The following is a 16,548-nucleotide window of genomic DNA, read 5'->3' as shown; positions in this document are numbered from 1 at the left end:
ACCGCTTCAAAAGTTGTAGAGGCTGTAAGTCAGGAAGGATTTTCCATCATTCTGTCAAAATAAACACAAGGAAAATATCCAGCACACCTAAAAGTACAGCAACACTGCTTTGGGTAGGAGAGAAGCACTCTGAGACCAGGACACTGGGTAGGGCAGATGATTTAATATAAGAGTGCTGTGAGAAAGTGAAATTTGTTTCCAGGAAAACAAATAATCTTACTTCAGCTTTGTCTGGATTTCTGACAATGACATTTCATATCTCCTCTGTTTAGAATAATTCATGCATTTTAGGGGTTGCCTGCACAGAGTGTATCACAGATCTTTCCCCTATGTGATAGCATGTCTCTAAAACAAGAGAATTTGGACCAAACTAATAGACAGATGAAGCCAAACAAACAAATTGCTGCTATGCTAATTTCTGAAACAGATGGCTCTGATCCAGCATTTGCTGGGAAATGCAATTCCTTGTCAATCTAGCACAGAATCATGCCTGCCTTTCTGTAATCCTGTATGTATAGCATATAGGGAGGAATCTGGCTCAGGATATTCCACCCACAGCTAAATTTATACACAAAGAACTGAAAATCAAAGTGCATAAACAAGTACAAATTCTGCCGTCCGTACTGGAAGCGGAGATTGGACCCTGTTTTGAAGTTTCAGGTACAGATCTTCAAAAGGCCCAAGATGTTCAGTCTTACCTCACTTTGTGGTAGGAATACCCTTGAAATTAATGCTAGTTGCATATATGGCTTGCAGCACCGAAGTAAAGCAGGCAAGCTGGAAGCTAGAAGCTTCTAATTCTTTTAGACTCCAGGTATTTAATTTAAATATCTGAAATTCTGTTACTTTTAACCAAGCTACCTGAAACAAAAATAAGTCAGTAAAAAGGTAAATAATTTCACACCCAGGTTCCTGACCAGGCCACAGCTGAGGCTGTGGGTCTAAGTCAGCTTCCTCAGACAGTCTGTCTTCACTGCTGGTGCATCTTCATCTAAATTCAGCCTAATGTTAAGAATGACCTACACAGCAAGAAAATAAACTGTTTGAAAAAATATAGGACAAAGCTTATGTCTAAGGAAAAGCTTCCCACAATGTTCTATTTGTGGCACACGATCATACATTTGTGTCACATCATCTTATCCTTTCCTTGATTGAAAAAGAGGCTTTTTAACCTACTAAAAATTCTTCCTCATACATCTTTACGGCCGAGGCTCACCGACCCAGTTGGGAACAGGGGGAAAGCACCTGCACGGTGGAGATCGGCACAAAGCTCACCCTGCCCGCCGCACTTCGTTCATTTCCATTCCCACACCGGGAGCCACCTGGGAGGGAGCGGGACCCTCCTGGGTGCGTAACTCCGGCTCTTCCCTCCCGGCACCCTCGCGTGGGCCTCCGCCCCCCACACGTGTTCCCTCTCCGCGGCCGGGGTTTGCCCCCGCACCCGCACAGCTGCCGCGGGTTCCGCGCTCCGTAAGAGCGCTCCCCGCGCGGCTGACCGCGGCTGCCGAGCGCTGCCAGCGGGACATGGCGGCGCCGCCTCACGCCGCTGCCTAGCGCCGCGCCGGCCTGCGCGGGAGACCCCGTAGGCGCCAGCGCCACGTGCGGCCGCGCGCCCCTCTCGAGGCCGTCCCGCGGCGGCGGAAGATGCGCGGCCGGAGCGCGGTGAGCGGAGCCCGGGGCGGGCGGGCGGGCGGCGCTGGGCACGGGCCGCTGGGGCCTTGCTGCGTTTTCCCTCTCCCTGTCGGCGAGCGCTCCCGGGGCGCGGTGGTTAAATCCCCCTTTTCTCTTCCGCTTCAGGCGGTGAATCCCCCACCGCTATGGCGTTGAGTGCCGCCGGGAGCGGGCCCGCCGCGCTCGGACCGGTTTGGGTGATGCCGCCTGCGTTCATTCCGCTCTAAACAAAAAGCTGCAGCTTTTTTTTTTTTAAGTAATTTTGCACTGTGTTTCCGAAATTAGAGGTTTTACAATGAGAATTTTTCCATCGAGGGCCTGCGAGGTGCGGCGGCTGGGCAGCGGGAGCGGGGCATCCCTGGGGCGGGCCCGGCCGCTGGCCGCTCCCGGGGTCCGTGCCTGCGGGTGGCTGCTCCCTGTGTCTGTACCCTTCACCTTCCCCTGGCTTCTCCTTGTGTCTCTATCTGTGTTACTCTGTGACGAGTAACAGTTCCAGGCTCAGTCCCCTTCACTGTGATGAGTATAATTAAGGTGTTTTTAATTAAAGTCATTACCCATGACTGTAGTTTTAATTGCCTAATAGTTACTCTGGAAGTTACTGCTGTTTTTATGCTGATAGCATTATTTTTTCCTGTGGCAGGCTGATGGTATATGAAGTATTCCCAGGTGTTAAAAGGTTGGCATGGATAGAGTTTAGACTTCTGTTCACTAGTTATGCCATATGTAAAATAAAAAAAAAAATCTGAAAGGAAATTCTATCAATGAAGATTTATGTTAAAGAATATAGATTTCCCTAAATATTTTCTCTGAGTTCTTTTTCAGTGCAATGGCATGCTTTGAGTAAGACTCACTGGTTGTGGAGGCTGGTTGGCAGTAAGGCTGCCTACAGTGATAAATCATCCTTTAAATTTCACCAAAGCAAGAGCAGGACAGCTCATATTGCATCACTTGCTCAATTTGTTTATTGGTTCTTAACTAGGTCTCCCACTGGCATCATGGGAAGGTTGTTGCATCCAGTGGCACCCTCAGTGCTATTTAAGACTTTTATTATCTCCTTGTATTAATAGAGGACCACAGAATATTATTTAACAGGTATATTGGAGGTTTGGTTTTGTGCCAGCACTTGGCCTTTTCTTGTAAGAAGGGCCAGGGAGAGCAGTTGAGAATTCTTTTAATAAAAACAAAGCAATAGTTCACCCTGTTTTTTAATTCAAAAATTCCAGAACAGTATTGGAAACCTTAAACAAGAAAGTTCTAGTGGTTGAGAAGCGGAGCCTGCAACACAATCAAAGCAAAAATGAAATTGATAGTCTAATTTTACTATCCACACTGAGTGACATCTGAAATAGTAAGGAAGCCCAAATGATGGAAAGTAAATTAGATTTTTAAATTAGATAATGTTTGAAGATGTTAGAGTATTACTACATTTATTTCCTTGTTAATATTCTGAGATGTTTTAGGAAAAAGTAAGGAAAGATAAATCATACCAAAATAATTTAAATGACACTTTAAAAAAATCAATTACAGTGTAAGGCTTATTGCTATGCAGAGGAAGAAGCCTTTGCACAGAAATAAGCCTTTTACTTTATTCCACCTATTGAACAGAAAAGTGTAGACTAGGGAGAAAGTGCTTGTCTAGCTTTGGCAGTAGAGAAGCCTGGAAATAGTCTGAGGAAATGGAGATTGCATTCCATTTCAGCACTGCTGGTGAGTTACCTGGCACAGGCATGTGTATTTTTATCTAAATTTTAAAGGGGTTTTGAAACACAGTTAACTTTTTTAGCCATGTGCAGGAAGGACTTGTTATTTTTGTCTCAATATGGAGGAAACACCTGAAATTTACGAGTTTAAAATGAATGACTTTCAAGGAAGATGTGTACTGTGTCATTAGTTAAGAGAAGGCTGCTTTAAATGTTCATTGGTTTTGTGAAAGGGGGAAAAGGTGGCACCCTACAGGCAGGACAGCAATTGTCTGGAACTTCAAATGCAGAATGAGAAAGGTGCTGAGTTTAAGGATTACCTTATTAGTGTGTAGTGATACATCAGAACAGAATTTTAGGAGGCCATAGACCTCTCAAGTGTAAGAGTATATTTTTTCAAAAGTGAAATTTGGCTTCTGTGGAGGTGCAGCAATAACCTGGAAGATGGTTCCTGAGCTGGTAATCACAGAGTTACCATGTATCCCAATGGAGGGTTGGCTTTTGTGCCAACACTGTGGGGGAGAGGCAGAAGTTGTTAATTGCAAGTCACTTTGCTGTTTGCATTCTGGGCTGGGGGTGGGAATTCCTTTTTTACCCAGGGTGGGTTTTTTGGTTGTTTTTTTTGTTTGTTTTTTGGGGTTTTTTTGTTTGTTTTTTTTGTTGTTGTTGTTGTTGTTTTGTGGTTTTTTTTGCCTAGGTGTACTTGGGGTTTTTACAGCTGGGAGTCAGCAACTTTTTATTAATTTTCTGGAAATAGATGTGTAGCAAATAAGTTCTTAAATAACTTCAGGTTGTGTCAGCGTTTTTCTTTGCTTGTTTCTATCAGCATTAACTGTTACTGTTCAAATCAGCCTAGTAACAGTTTTGAAGAATGGCAAAAGTAATGAGAATGGATGTATTTTCACGAAAGGGTAGTATATAAGAGCAGAGAAGTAAAACCTTAATATTGCCAGTTAGATTCCTATTATCTGTAACTGCTTTCTGGCCCTAAGGGAAGTAGATACCTCTAACAGTAAAATCTGTGTGAAACAGCATCATATTCTTATACTGGTCTAGCTGCCTGGATAAAAGGAAAACATGTGGAGTGTAGCATTATTGATGTGGCAGTTTTATCAGGTTCCATTTGTAGTAACTGTGGATTTGTTCAGGATTAATGGGGGGAGTGTATAATAATTATAATTCTGGCCCTGCAAGAATGATACTGTCTAGGCAGAGAAGAGTGTGTCTCAAAACTAATGACAAAACATGCCTGCCATACAGAGTTAAAGCTCTGTGGTATTTTTGTCACTTTTGCTTAGTTTTTGAGTAAATTGATGGAAGAATCCTGCATTCAAACAACAGAGGAGTTCAAACAAGGTGTAGGATTAAAGAGCAAACTATAAAATCATGACTAAACTCGGAAACAGTGACAAAATAATTGTGGTCACTTCTAATTAGCCTGTTTACTTCATGGTACCAATTCAGATTTTTCTAAGAAAGTATATACGCTGGTGTTTTTTTAATTAGCTCCCCTTGATTTTTCTTACATATCTTAATTAAAAGTTTTGTGGTAGTTGTTAATTATGATGTACTTGTTTAGCCTTTTGTTTAGTCTTTGTTCTGTTTATGAATGCTGCCTTCGAACAGCATTGCTCTTACTCAAACATCTTGCACGGTAGTTTTCCTTGGGGGTTATGGAAATGATAATCAGCCTTATGCTTGCTCTGTTTCCAGGTGCCAGAAAGAGACTCTCTGGAAACAGGAGCTCAACAAACAGACATTTTGTGTTGTACCATCACCTAGTCCAGTTTGTCAAAGGTGAAATTTTAAAATGTTAGGTTGGGCTGTAATGATAAGCAATCTGCTAGGGGATTTTCATGTTTCTGCCTTGGTTGGACTTCAAAGTTCTGCTTTCAGTGACCTTCTTTGTTCTGTTTTGTGTGGAAAGAGGGTTGTAGTGGAGAATCTAAAAGTGTGTTGTCATTCCTGCAGTCTTTTGTATTTTGTTGGGTTTTTCCTTTCCAAACTCTTGCAGCAAGTGTAGCATAGAAGCACAGAAAACTCTTAACCTCTTGCAAAAAGAAATAACATGTCAAATATTACAGTATATAACTGAATTCAGAAAGCAATTGACTTGTGAACCAGGCTTGGTGAACCATTTTATTCACAATGTCTTTTCATTACTTATTCAGATAATTGATGCAATGTTTGAAGTCCCTGAAGTGCACAGAAGCATCTGCAATTTCATTGACATAGTAAACTATTTTAGAAAAAAAAAGTACTTCAGTATCCTTACAATAGACAAAATATGCAGCCTTTGTTTCCATAAAGATTTAAAGTTAATGCATGGGAGATTGGGTTTGGGATTTCCATAAATTAAGAGGAGTTCTCACCTTTCAACAGTTGGGTTTTTAGTAGTGAAAAACAAGTGTAGTTTCTCTGTGGGTTTGTGTGACTTCATTAAAAATAAGCATTCTGGTGCTTCCCCCTGGTTCTAAAAACTACTAATAATAAATGGTGGTATTTGTAAAAGTGCTGACACTTCAGCAGTCGAAGAACACATTGAACAGATGCCTCCTGTTGCCCTCCACTTCAGTGTGTTTACTGGTGCTTCATGCAGCCTAGGTCATATTCTTGTTTTCGTGTTTCTGAGTGCTCCTGTAGCCTCTTCCCTCTGAATGCAGTCAGCTGCTCCCTGATTTGGTTTACATGCTCTTAGTGTCTCCCTCGGGTTCTCTCCATTCACCCGGCTTTCACAACAGGCTCTGCAAGCTTTGTTAATCAGCTCATCCATTTGCATTAGATGGTGGTTTTTTCCAGCACAAGAAAAATGGTTTTCATCCCTCACTGCTTGCTGTCATTCCTTAGTTTGGAGGTTTGTAGTTTATCATCAAATTTATTACTTGCTGTACTGAGACATGGAGCTACTTTTCTGTGGTTTTTTTTTTTTTTTGCATGTGTGTCCTTCTATGTTACCTGGCCTCTCGCCTGCCTTTATAAAAAAAAGCTTATTTTTTCTTCTTGATTGATTTCTTCCACTTGGTTCCTTTCATTTTCTTCACTGACTAGTAGTTGTATCACTTCTGGGATTTCATGCACTATTTCCAACACAGTTGACTTTATTTGAACCAGTGTCCTCCATATTTTCATGCAATGTATAGCTAAAGAGTCTTTGTGTAGCTGAAGTCATTGTATGTTGCTGCTGTTAGTTTTTCCTCTGTCTTTTAGGCCTTTTTCAGTTAGGCATAGTCACTTGCTGAAAAATACCTACATGGCAATGTTTTCTTTTGTCCAATATATAAACAGTGGATTTCTTGATCTTCCCAACTATCATGTCTACTGTATAGCCTTTTGTCTTTACTTCTTACAAATGCATAGTTCTAAATGCCTTTTAATGAGTTGTAATAGTTTGATTCATGCATTTTTGACATCCTTGCCAGTTTTAGTTGCAGTAGCCCATGTAAAGTCACCTTTTATTGGAGGAACTTGTGTGTCAAAAGAGAAGCTTTTCTATCAAGCTGATGTGATACAAAGCTGGTGTGATACAGACCCCTGTAGCCAGGTCTGTCACTTGCCAACAGTTTTAATTGTTGTTCCTCATTCAAGTATTTCTGGTTTTGAATAACTTCCATTTTGTTATGCTCCTAGTTTTTCAAGAGAAGGCCTTTCTTGACCCTGCTTGTCTGTTCTTCATGTATTCCCTGCTTAATAGATTTCTAACCCACTGGCAAGTTTTCAACAGATAGCTGAAAGGTGGAATTTTCAAAGATGCTAAACTACCACAGGTTTTGCAAAATCAAACGTCCAAAAAGGGTCTTAATTTGCTCTCATCTCTTAGGGCATTGCACAGCAGCAAAACTAGATGCTGAGGGCTTAGAAAAGCATTGTTTCCACAGGACAAGGTTCCTGCTAGCAGCCTTAATATGTGGGAGATTATTTCTGCCATGCCATGATGAGAAGAGATAAAGCACTTTGTATACCCTTACTGGCATCCTAGGTAAAATCTCATAATCCAGACAATTTACTTTTGCTTGAATAGAGATGCTTGTTGGTGTTCACAATACCAAGCTTTCTGTTAATGTACTCATTGCTGAATTCCACTGCTCTAAAGAAAACATCAGCTTTAGTTATGTCTTGGAAGAGTTGTTCAAATTTCTGTCACTCAGGGCTGCACACTGTGGTTTGTACGGGGCTCACTGGAGCTCTTCTCGGGCTCTCTCAGCAGCAGAAAGCATGCAATAGCACCAGGATTGCTCTCTGCAGCTCTCCTTGGATGTGGCACCAGCCAGAGGAAGTTAATAAACACAACAGATCAAAGCAGGGAAGGAATCAAAGATGAGAAGAGATTGGTAGAGAAGGAAAAAATGGCATTTTCGGAAGTAAGTAGCACATTAAGCAGATTGGGTCTGATTGGTTTGTTTTGCTTTTTTTCTCTTCTGAGGAAGGAAGCATGATATTTGTTGGCCAGAAAAGCAGATTCTAGAAGCATGATGTGCCTAGAAACAGAGGACTAAACCTCAGCATGCTTAAAGATGGCTGCTGCATGTTTCACTCGGTGCAGGGATGTATTACTGTCCTGTACTCCCTCTGATCTGCATCAATTTTCTGTGTAGGTTGCTCCTGTAGGAGTCAGCTCAAGGATCTCAGACTTCTGTGCAGGTAGGAAGAACCTCCAGGAATATCCACCAGGCAGCTTGTCTTAGCAGATATGTGATAAAGAGGAAGGAGCAAGCAAGAAGCAACAAATACCTGATATTTGGAATGTAATTCCATGTCATGCTGGGCACTTTATAGTCTATCAGATAATTTACACTGACTGAATAATGTCAGGAGGTTTTACTGTTTCACATGATCTTGTGAAGCCTCTCTTTCCCAATAAGTCAGAGCAGAGTCCTGTGATATCTAAACTGGACTTGCCCTGTCATAATAGGACAGCCAAATTTCCCACTTCACCAGTGGGAAGAGCAGTTGCCAGTTTGCATTTGCCACAGCTGGCAGAGTGACTGGAGAGGTGAGAAACTTCCTCTCCAGCCCAGATATCTTCCTCTGGCAGCAGTAAAAAACAAACTGATGCCAGATTTCTCTCCGCTTGTCCTCTGCTGGTATGTGGGGGAAGATATTAAGGTCAGCCCCAGGCTCCGTGTGCTGTGACAGCGTAGGTTGTTCCCTTTACACAGATGGTCTGGCTAATGAGAGTACATTGCTGAACAGTTCTGAATCAGGGTTATTAACACCCAGAACTAACTACACTTCATGGAACCACGGAGTTAAATCATCTGTAGTACTGGGATGCTCTGTGTGGTACAGACACTCACTTTTTGTGTGCCTCTCCGTGCCTCTTACTAGTCTTACCCTGCAAATGTCTGACTGATGAAAATCCCAACCTGAGATACAGTATTGGAGATAAGAGCTGGAGCTATGCTATCTATTGTCTGTTTTTCCATCCACTTTCTCAATGGTAAAATGGTCTACTTAGAAACTGAAAAGCCAGAGTTTTGCCCTATCTGTCCCAGCCCTGAGCTTAAATGGAGCACCTGGACTGGGTGGTAGTGGAGCTGCAGGTGGGACCCATCAGGGCACTCAGCCCCGGGAGTACATGGCAGGACCATGCTCCCAGCTCTTCCTTGCCTGACTCCCAGAATCTCATGTTGCTCTCTGCAGGTCACTCTACTGGAAACCTGTTTGAAATTTTGCCAGGTTGTGTTGCTTTTTGTAGTGTTGAACAACACATTTGGGATCTTCTTGCAGTATGGGAATGTCATTGGCTGATGTGCTTTTTTTTTTCCTCTGTCCTGTTAACCTCTCAGCTCTGACACTCAGCAGTTGCCCTTTCACAGAATGGTGAGGCTGGGTTGGTGGGCAGGATAGGAAAATGCTGAGGAGCAAATTTGGTACACTGGAGCATCTGGCCTGTTCATCTTAATCTGAATCTTACAAGCAGTCTCTTGTGTAGAAATTGTGAGGGGTTTTTTTTCTGGATTCTTAAATAGATGAATCAAGTGAAGCCTCCATTAAGCTTGATTGCAGTGTTTTTAAAATTATTTCTATCTGGGTTTTGTGGAAGCATTTGGAGCAAGATTTTACTGTATACACTTACATGTTTTTTTCCAACATTCATTTTTAGTGTCTGGTCTTATTTTGGTTTGCATAGTTGATGTGACTGTATCTGTGAGATGTTTTTTTCCTTCATTCATTACTTAGAAGCTTATGAAATGTGCAGTAGCATCTAGTTTTGACAGATTTTTTTAATAAATTACTGTTATGATCCTAATGATACAGAAGGAGAGGTTGGCTCTGCTTTCCACATGGAACAGCAAGTGGTGAAATTCAGGGAGTTCATTACTGGAGGGAATTCTGCATCTGTCAGCAGCATGTGCAGAGCTGCAGTCCTTATCATGGCAGTGTTCATACCTGGTGCTGTGGGCACAGGCCCTGTGTATGGGGGACTCTTGAACATAGCAAGACCTGACTGATGCCAGTGGAAAGAGAAAAGAAAACCTTTGTGTGTGTGTCAAGTCATCCAGGTTGCTGAGGAATATTCTGTGCTAGTAGGGGCTTCCTGAGCATCCAAGTCTTTGTGCCCATGTGGCAGGTGAGCAGTGACAACAGCAGGAATGGATAGAGCCATGTCATCATCCTCCAGCCTGGGATAGTCTCCCAACCAGCTGAAGAGGGTGGCTTCCTGAACAGATGATCGCTCCTAAATAATTGGCCTCATTTTCTGTGTTGACAGTCTTCCAGTTAACAGTGAGGTCAGTGGGAGTAATTGGTTAATAGCTTCATTGTGTCTTAAATTTAAATAGCACCATTAACCTCAAAGGTCATGAGCTGAAATTTCCACTGCCAAACCACAGAATTTTATGGTGTGCACCGACACTGCCCTGTTACTTTGGCAGAAAGCACAAAATTATAGAAGTAGTCTGGAGAAGGACACAGCACCAGTATGCTGGAGGGATTTTGCAATTTGTTGCCAGCAGTTGAAATTCTTTGTCAAACGTTCCACAGCATCACTGATGTCTGGCTTTCCTTTACCTACAGAAGTAGGACCCTTTACCACAGCGGAATAAAATCTTGTCCTTTGACACCTTTAAAAAAAGTAAATATATATTTTTTGCACACTAGGTCTATGTTGGTTATCTGTTCTCGCTTGGAACATTTTAAGTGAATTTTTTTAGGCATGAGACTATGGAAAATGTTAAAAGTAGAGGACTGTTTCGTTTATTATGTGAGCTAAAAGTTCCTTCATTGTACAATGTCAGAAGACCAATTAAGTTTTATCTGAGCAGAGCAGGGTGTCCCTAGGTGCAGGTTACAACGCATCCAGTGATACTATTAAAAGAAAGATCGTTTGTTGTTGCATTGGGGAATCCTTATAAAACATCAGGAAAACTGCCTGGAAGAATAAAAATGTGTTCAGGCAATGGAGTGAAATATTCTTAAACTGCAGGGTGATGGCCTGTAGCTGGATAGGTTTTCAGAGCAGCTGTTTTGATGTGATTGTTACTTTTCCCAACAGCCATAAATTGGATGTACTAGAACCCTTTTTTTTTCCTAAGGCTTTGCTGTTCAGAGGTCCAGAATCAAAGCTTCTGTTATGAAAGCAAGATTATCTAGCCTAGAGTTCATGAAATCAACTTTGCTTTTTTTTTTTGATGAGTTATTTACATGCTTCCAAAGAAGTTAGGCTTTTTCTGTGTACAGACCAATGTAGTCTTGCAGGATTTGCTTTGTGTAGCTCTTACGGGTGCATTAAGTGTTGGCCTTGGGTGTGGGCCTGTGGTCTGTCTGTGCTAAACTTGACTTGCTTGAATTGCTGTTCACTGAAGTACTTATTTGTCCCTATGAACAGCTGTGCTGAGTTAAATCAAGGATTGCATTGTGGTGTTAAGAGACCCTAGTGTGGCCAAAGTTCATTTAGGTGAGGGTCAGCTGGGGACCATCTGCTTTGGTCACCTGGTAAACACATGGTGGGATTTGGCTCACCAAAGGTGGACTTTCTGCTGGAGCAAGGCTCCCCTGGTGATCACTGGAGACCTCCTTAGTGTGCAGCCAGTGAAGAAGAGCACGATTTGTCTTCGTCTCAGAGATTTGTAGAGCTGGACAGATGAACTGTGCTTTGGAAGTGCCCATTTCCTAGAACTTCCTGTACAAAGGGCTGGAGAGAGTCGCTGCCCAGCAGATGGGTAACCTCAGGTGAGGTAAACTCATCTACGCTGGCCTCTAGGACTGGTAAAGCCCATCTCTCACATGCAGCTTTTCTCCACGGCCTGTTCAATGAAAAAACAAATCAGCTGTGGCTGTGGAAGAGGCAGTTCAGCACGGAAGTCAACTCACTCTTGGGTGCCAACCTGCCAGCTTCTCCAGCTGGGCTGCACACATCCCTTGAAGCCCAAGCACCAAGTACCTATTGCTAGGTAATTGTAACATAAAGTTATTTATTGGGAAGGTTAGGCTGCAGAGCAACTTTATACCTACTAGCATATTTTTAATTTTTTTTTAAAGGACAGTATTAAAAATACCCAATGTTCACCTCCCCTACTTTAAAGGAAGCTAAAAATCATCTGCTAAGGTATGTCACTCTTTGCAAAGACAAGTTTAAAGAAAACCATAAATGTGCATGAAAATGTGAGAACTGGGTAGGAAAACTAGAGTCATCCTGATCCCAAGAGATGAGCTTCAGGAACTCTAGAGGGCGAGAGGAGGAGCTGCAGATGATTTAATTCAGTTGTCTTTCTTCAGCCTCTCCCTGTGTTTGTGTCGGTATGGAAAGTTCAGTGTTGGCATTGCTCTTCTCTTAAATACTGCATCAGTTGTGGGTTTTATACTCATTACCCTCTTTGTATTTTACTTTGTTTTCCCTATTATAAAATTGTCATTTCTGTAGTCTAAATTGTACACTAAAGACTTGTGTTAGCCATATTCATGAGGGAGCTGTTTATCCCTGAAATTTGAGTACCTTATTTAGGCAGCTTACCTAACCTTTATTTCTGAAGGGGTAAAATAAAACAGATGTACACAGGAAGCTTCTTGAAAGTCCTGGCACTTGCACATACAGGTGTAAGCTTTGGAGCATGAGGAAAGCTTGGTTTCTGTAGTAAAAGCATTTAAAACTTTTTCTCCTTTCCAGCATCCTTGGTTTCAGGATAGGTTGCATGAAAGGGTTTACTAGGAAATTACTGAGGATTGGGTTTTTTTAATGTATGAAATGGTAATACTTATTTACCTTCTGCCTGCTGCTACTAAAATACTCTGTGTAAGTGCCAGCTGCTCTAATGAGAAGTAATTTGGACAATTAATAGCTCTTGATGTTTTTTGTTGTCTTCATTCTCTTTTGTATCTTCCCTGGTTCTGCATCCTTCCTGTGTAATTGCAAGTTGCAGGAGACATAACCCTTCTGCATGCTGCTCACAGGTCTCCTTTGATTCCTCCTGTACCTCTGTTCTGATCCAGCCACCTCGCACTCGTCCCCAGATCTCTTTCTGATCACTGTCTCAAAGCTTGGAAACATCAGCACATTAATCCCCTTTCAGGTTTTTATCTTTGTTCTTGTTATTGATATTATTTGGCCTGAGTGCAAGGAGTATAGCACACTGTATTACAGATGGGCTTAAAGCAAATCCATCAACTGTTCTAAAATTAGGCAATGCTGGTTGAAAGACCCTGTTCACATTTTTTATGAAGGTTTTTGTGCTTATACATAGGCACATTAAAAATGGCTGAACTCATGTAAATCTCCCTGGTAAGTCTGGAGTTCTTCAGTGTCTAGGTCCTTTCATTATTTACAAGTAAATACATTTTAAAAATGCAGTCATAAATCTTTGAAAACATCTTCATTTGTGCTCAGTTGAAACTTTGCTAACTGTATTATACAAAATTGACAGCAATGTAGAAATGTTTTAACTCTCCCTGTAGGTAGGATTGAGTTCTGCTTGTAGTGATAGGAAAGCAAGCTGTAGGATTTAGGATGTCTGTTGCATGCAACTTTTAGCATCTCTGAGTTTAAAAGGAGGAAAACAAAATCAGGGGACTGAAGGCATTAAAATCTGTATTCCTGAGCCAAAAGTAAAAGAACTGGAAAGGGGAGAAAGAATTACTGGTACCTTACTGCTGTGTTAATATGTTTACCTGCAGTGTACACTGCCTTTTGCTTTTCAGTCTTGCGGTGCTGACAGTGAGTTCTTTAAAATGTGCTGAAAATTGGCCAGGCACGACATACTGGGACCGAGTAGATGCTCTGTGTTGCACAGCAGCAGTTCAGAACTGGGAGAGGAGTGTGGGGCCAAGGACATTGCTGGCCTTCAGACTTGCTGGGAAGGTGCTGAATCATCTTCTCCAAACCCTTCTTGCACTGCAGCAGAGCTGCTGGCCCCCTTCCCTGGCCAGCCTGTGCCCTGACAGTCACAGGAATCCTTTACTGAGGTTATTCACTGGCACACATGCGTGCCTAAATCTGTGTGGCTGCCCAGCTTCCAGTTGTGGCACTGAGGATGTGCTTCCTATCACTACTAAGGCTTCTCTCACCATCAGAGGTATTTACATCTATTCATTTTGTTACCTCAGTGCTCTGCTGTGCCCTGGAGAGTTTTGTTCCAGTCTCCTGGCGTTCAAACATAAGTATCCACAGTGGGGTTTGCAAATACACACATCTTTGGAAAATTGGCATGTGATACTTAGAGCAGCTATGCAGCATCCAAATTACACATCTCATAAGGCATGAAAAAGAAAGTGGGCAAGCAACATTAAATAGCATATTTGTGCAAAAGCAGCTGAAGTGTGATTTCTGTGGGAACTGTGACTACTTGCTTAAGCTTTGTGCATCTAAATTCCTCATTTAGGGTTGTAAGTTTTTAGGAAGGCTTTCTGTCTTGTTTTGTATCTGGTGTCTAGCTCTTTAAGGAGCTAGAGCTCTGACTACTCTTGATTCTTCTTCTGGGTTGTTTGGTTGTTGGTTTTTTTTCCTTCTCTCTTTTCTGGGTTCAGATCCAAAAGGTGATAGTTTTTCCAGGTAGCTGTGTGTTATATTTCATCTCCTTGGCATCAGGAGGAATTTCACTGCACCACACAGAACATTGCATCGGCAGCAGAGCTTGTACAGCTTGTCAGTGGGTTCCACAGCAGGGGCAGGATTGGAGGCTGGCCCCCTCCCACAGGAGGTTCCTGTGTTTCTGAGTGGATCATCGAATGAAAGAAATTAATAAAAGCTCAGGACCATGTCAGTAATTTTTTTCAACTAGTGTTTTCTCAGAAATTGTATGGTGTTTCTTTTTTATATGGCTAGTGTTCAGTTATCATGACTTACATATTTTGCAGTGAAACCTTAAAAATTTGACTCTGTTTCATGAAATAGATTAATTCACTAACCTTTAAGAGCCTGAAAAACATTTTCAATGTCGTGCAAGGTTAGTCCTAATCACTCACTCCTGCTTGACTTCCACAGGGCAGTTGGTAAGGTGTTTTATTTTGTTGGTTCTTTTTTAAATTACTCAGTAGATAAATTATGTACATATACACTTACTTGTAAGCTGTTGAAGTAACAGTGGAAAAAAACCCCTTTGTAGTATGAGTAAATAACCTGTTTAGCCATGGTTTTTCCCTCTACCCCCCAGTCCCTGCCACCTCCTGCACACATGTACAGCAAAGGGCCGTCAGTTTAATTGGGCTGGTTTCTTTTTTTCTTTCCTGTTCTCTTTGCTGAAATCCGGCTTTGGGTTAGATGCCATGAACAATTCAGCTCTAGCTTTCTCAAATGAGTTTGACTGTCAGCATCACATGAATTACATGTTTAACTTTTCAGTTTCTTGTAATTTTATGGATGGTTTTAAATTAGTTAATTTCTTCTCTCTGTGTATATTTATAAGGGGTTTGCACACCTTTGTGCTCCTGTTTTCTCCTAGTGCACTTTTTTACTTAGTCATGCAGTGCATTTGCATGGGGTTATAGGTGGTGGAGGATATTTTAAATTATTATGAGATCTTCTGATGAAAACACTGTGTGAGCTCAGTTTTGCTGAAGACAGTGTTGATGTGGTATCTTGAACTGGAGGCTGTTTCCACAGAGGTTCTTGAATTACTGCATAGGACAAACCCGGGTGCTTGCACAGTGTAATGTCCTTTCCCTGCCCGTTATCTTTATTAAATCATTTTGTACATGAGATCTATCTCCTGCTCACACATGCCTCTCCTTGGTTCCTCATCCACCTGCACCCTCCTGTCTGTCAAACAACAAAATAACTCTTGGATAAGAATTAAATATTAATTTTATGAGAGGAATGTCTTGAAAAAGAGTAAAACTGTTTCAGAGATAAATGCTTAGTTCTCCAGAAGAGTAGAAAACAAGGTGATGGAAAATGCCAGGTTGTAGTTCACAGGCAGCAGCATTTAAATGGTTTGCTATAATCATATTAGGATAGAATTAAATTGAGCTCTTTATTTTGTGCTGCAGTGGAATAGGACTGTTACTGATCATTTTCTCCTCCCTCTTGCTTTGATGATTAGTGTGAAAACTCAAGCAGCAAAAATTACGGGAGTTCTGCAGCAGTGCAGGGAGCCAGTGGTGTGAGGAGGTCTGTCTTGGAGTGTTGTGTCCTTGCACATGAGAGCTCTGGTGCTTCCCTAATAGACTGAAAATGAGACCACTGCTGCTTTATAAGAGGTCTGTTCCAGCCACATTGCTCTACAGCTTGGCAGATGGTGGCATGTGAATGGTTTCATATTGATTGGATAGATTTGCCTCAGGGTAATAGAAGTATGGGTCCTTAAAGATGTAATTCTAGATAGCTTTTTTCTTTTTATTTGAAAAAAAAAATCCAACAAAAATGTGCATTTGTAAAACACCTCTCTTTGCATGAGAGGGGTGTGTGGTAATCAAAGCACTGAAGTTATGTGGAAATAAAAAGTCCTTAAATAGATTATCACAAAGACCAAAAAGCCAAGAATACTTATTTACTAAGTGATTACGTTTTTACATTAGAAGAAAGTGACACTTTTAATTAGTGTTCAAGGCATATGGTGAATGAGAAAATAAGCTTATTTCATGCAAACAGAAATCGATGCAAATAACCTTTCTCATATAAAAAGGGATGACTTGAAACTCAATACATATTCAAGAAGGTTAAGTCATTACTGCATCACTTTAATATTAGTTAAAGGCCAGCAAAGAAAATCACTACTCTGCATATACTTACTCAGCATGGATTGCT

Source organism: Motacilla alba, chromosome 8 (genome assembly GCF_015832195.1).
Source record: "Motacilla alba alba isolate MOTALB_02 chromosome 8, Motacilla_alba_V1.0_pri, whole genome shotgun sequence".
NCBI lineage: Eukaryota > Metazoa > Chordata > Aves > Passeriformes > Motacillidae > Motacilla > Motacilla alba.
This window is presented reverse-complemented; position numbering follows the sequence as displayed.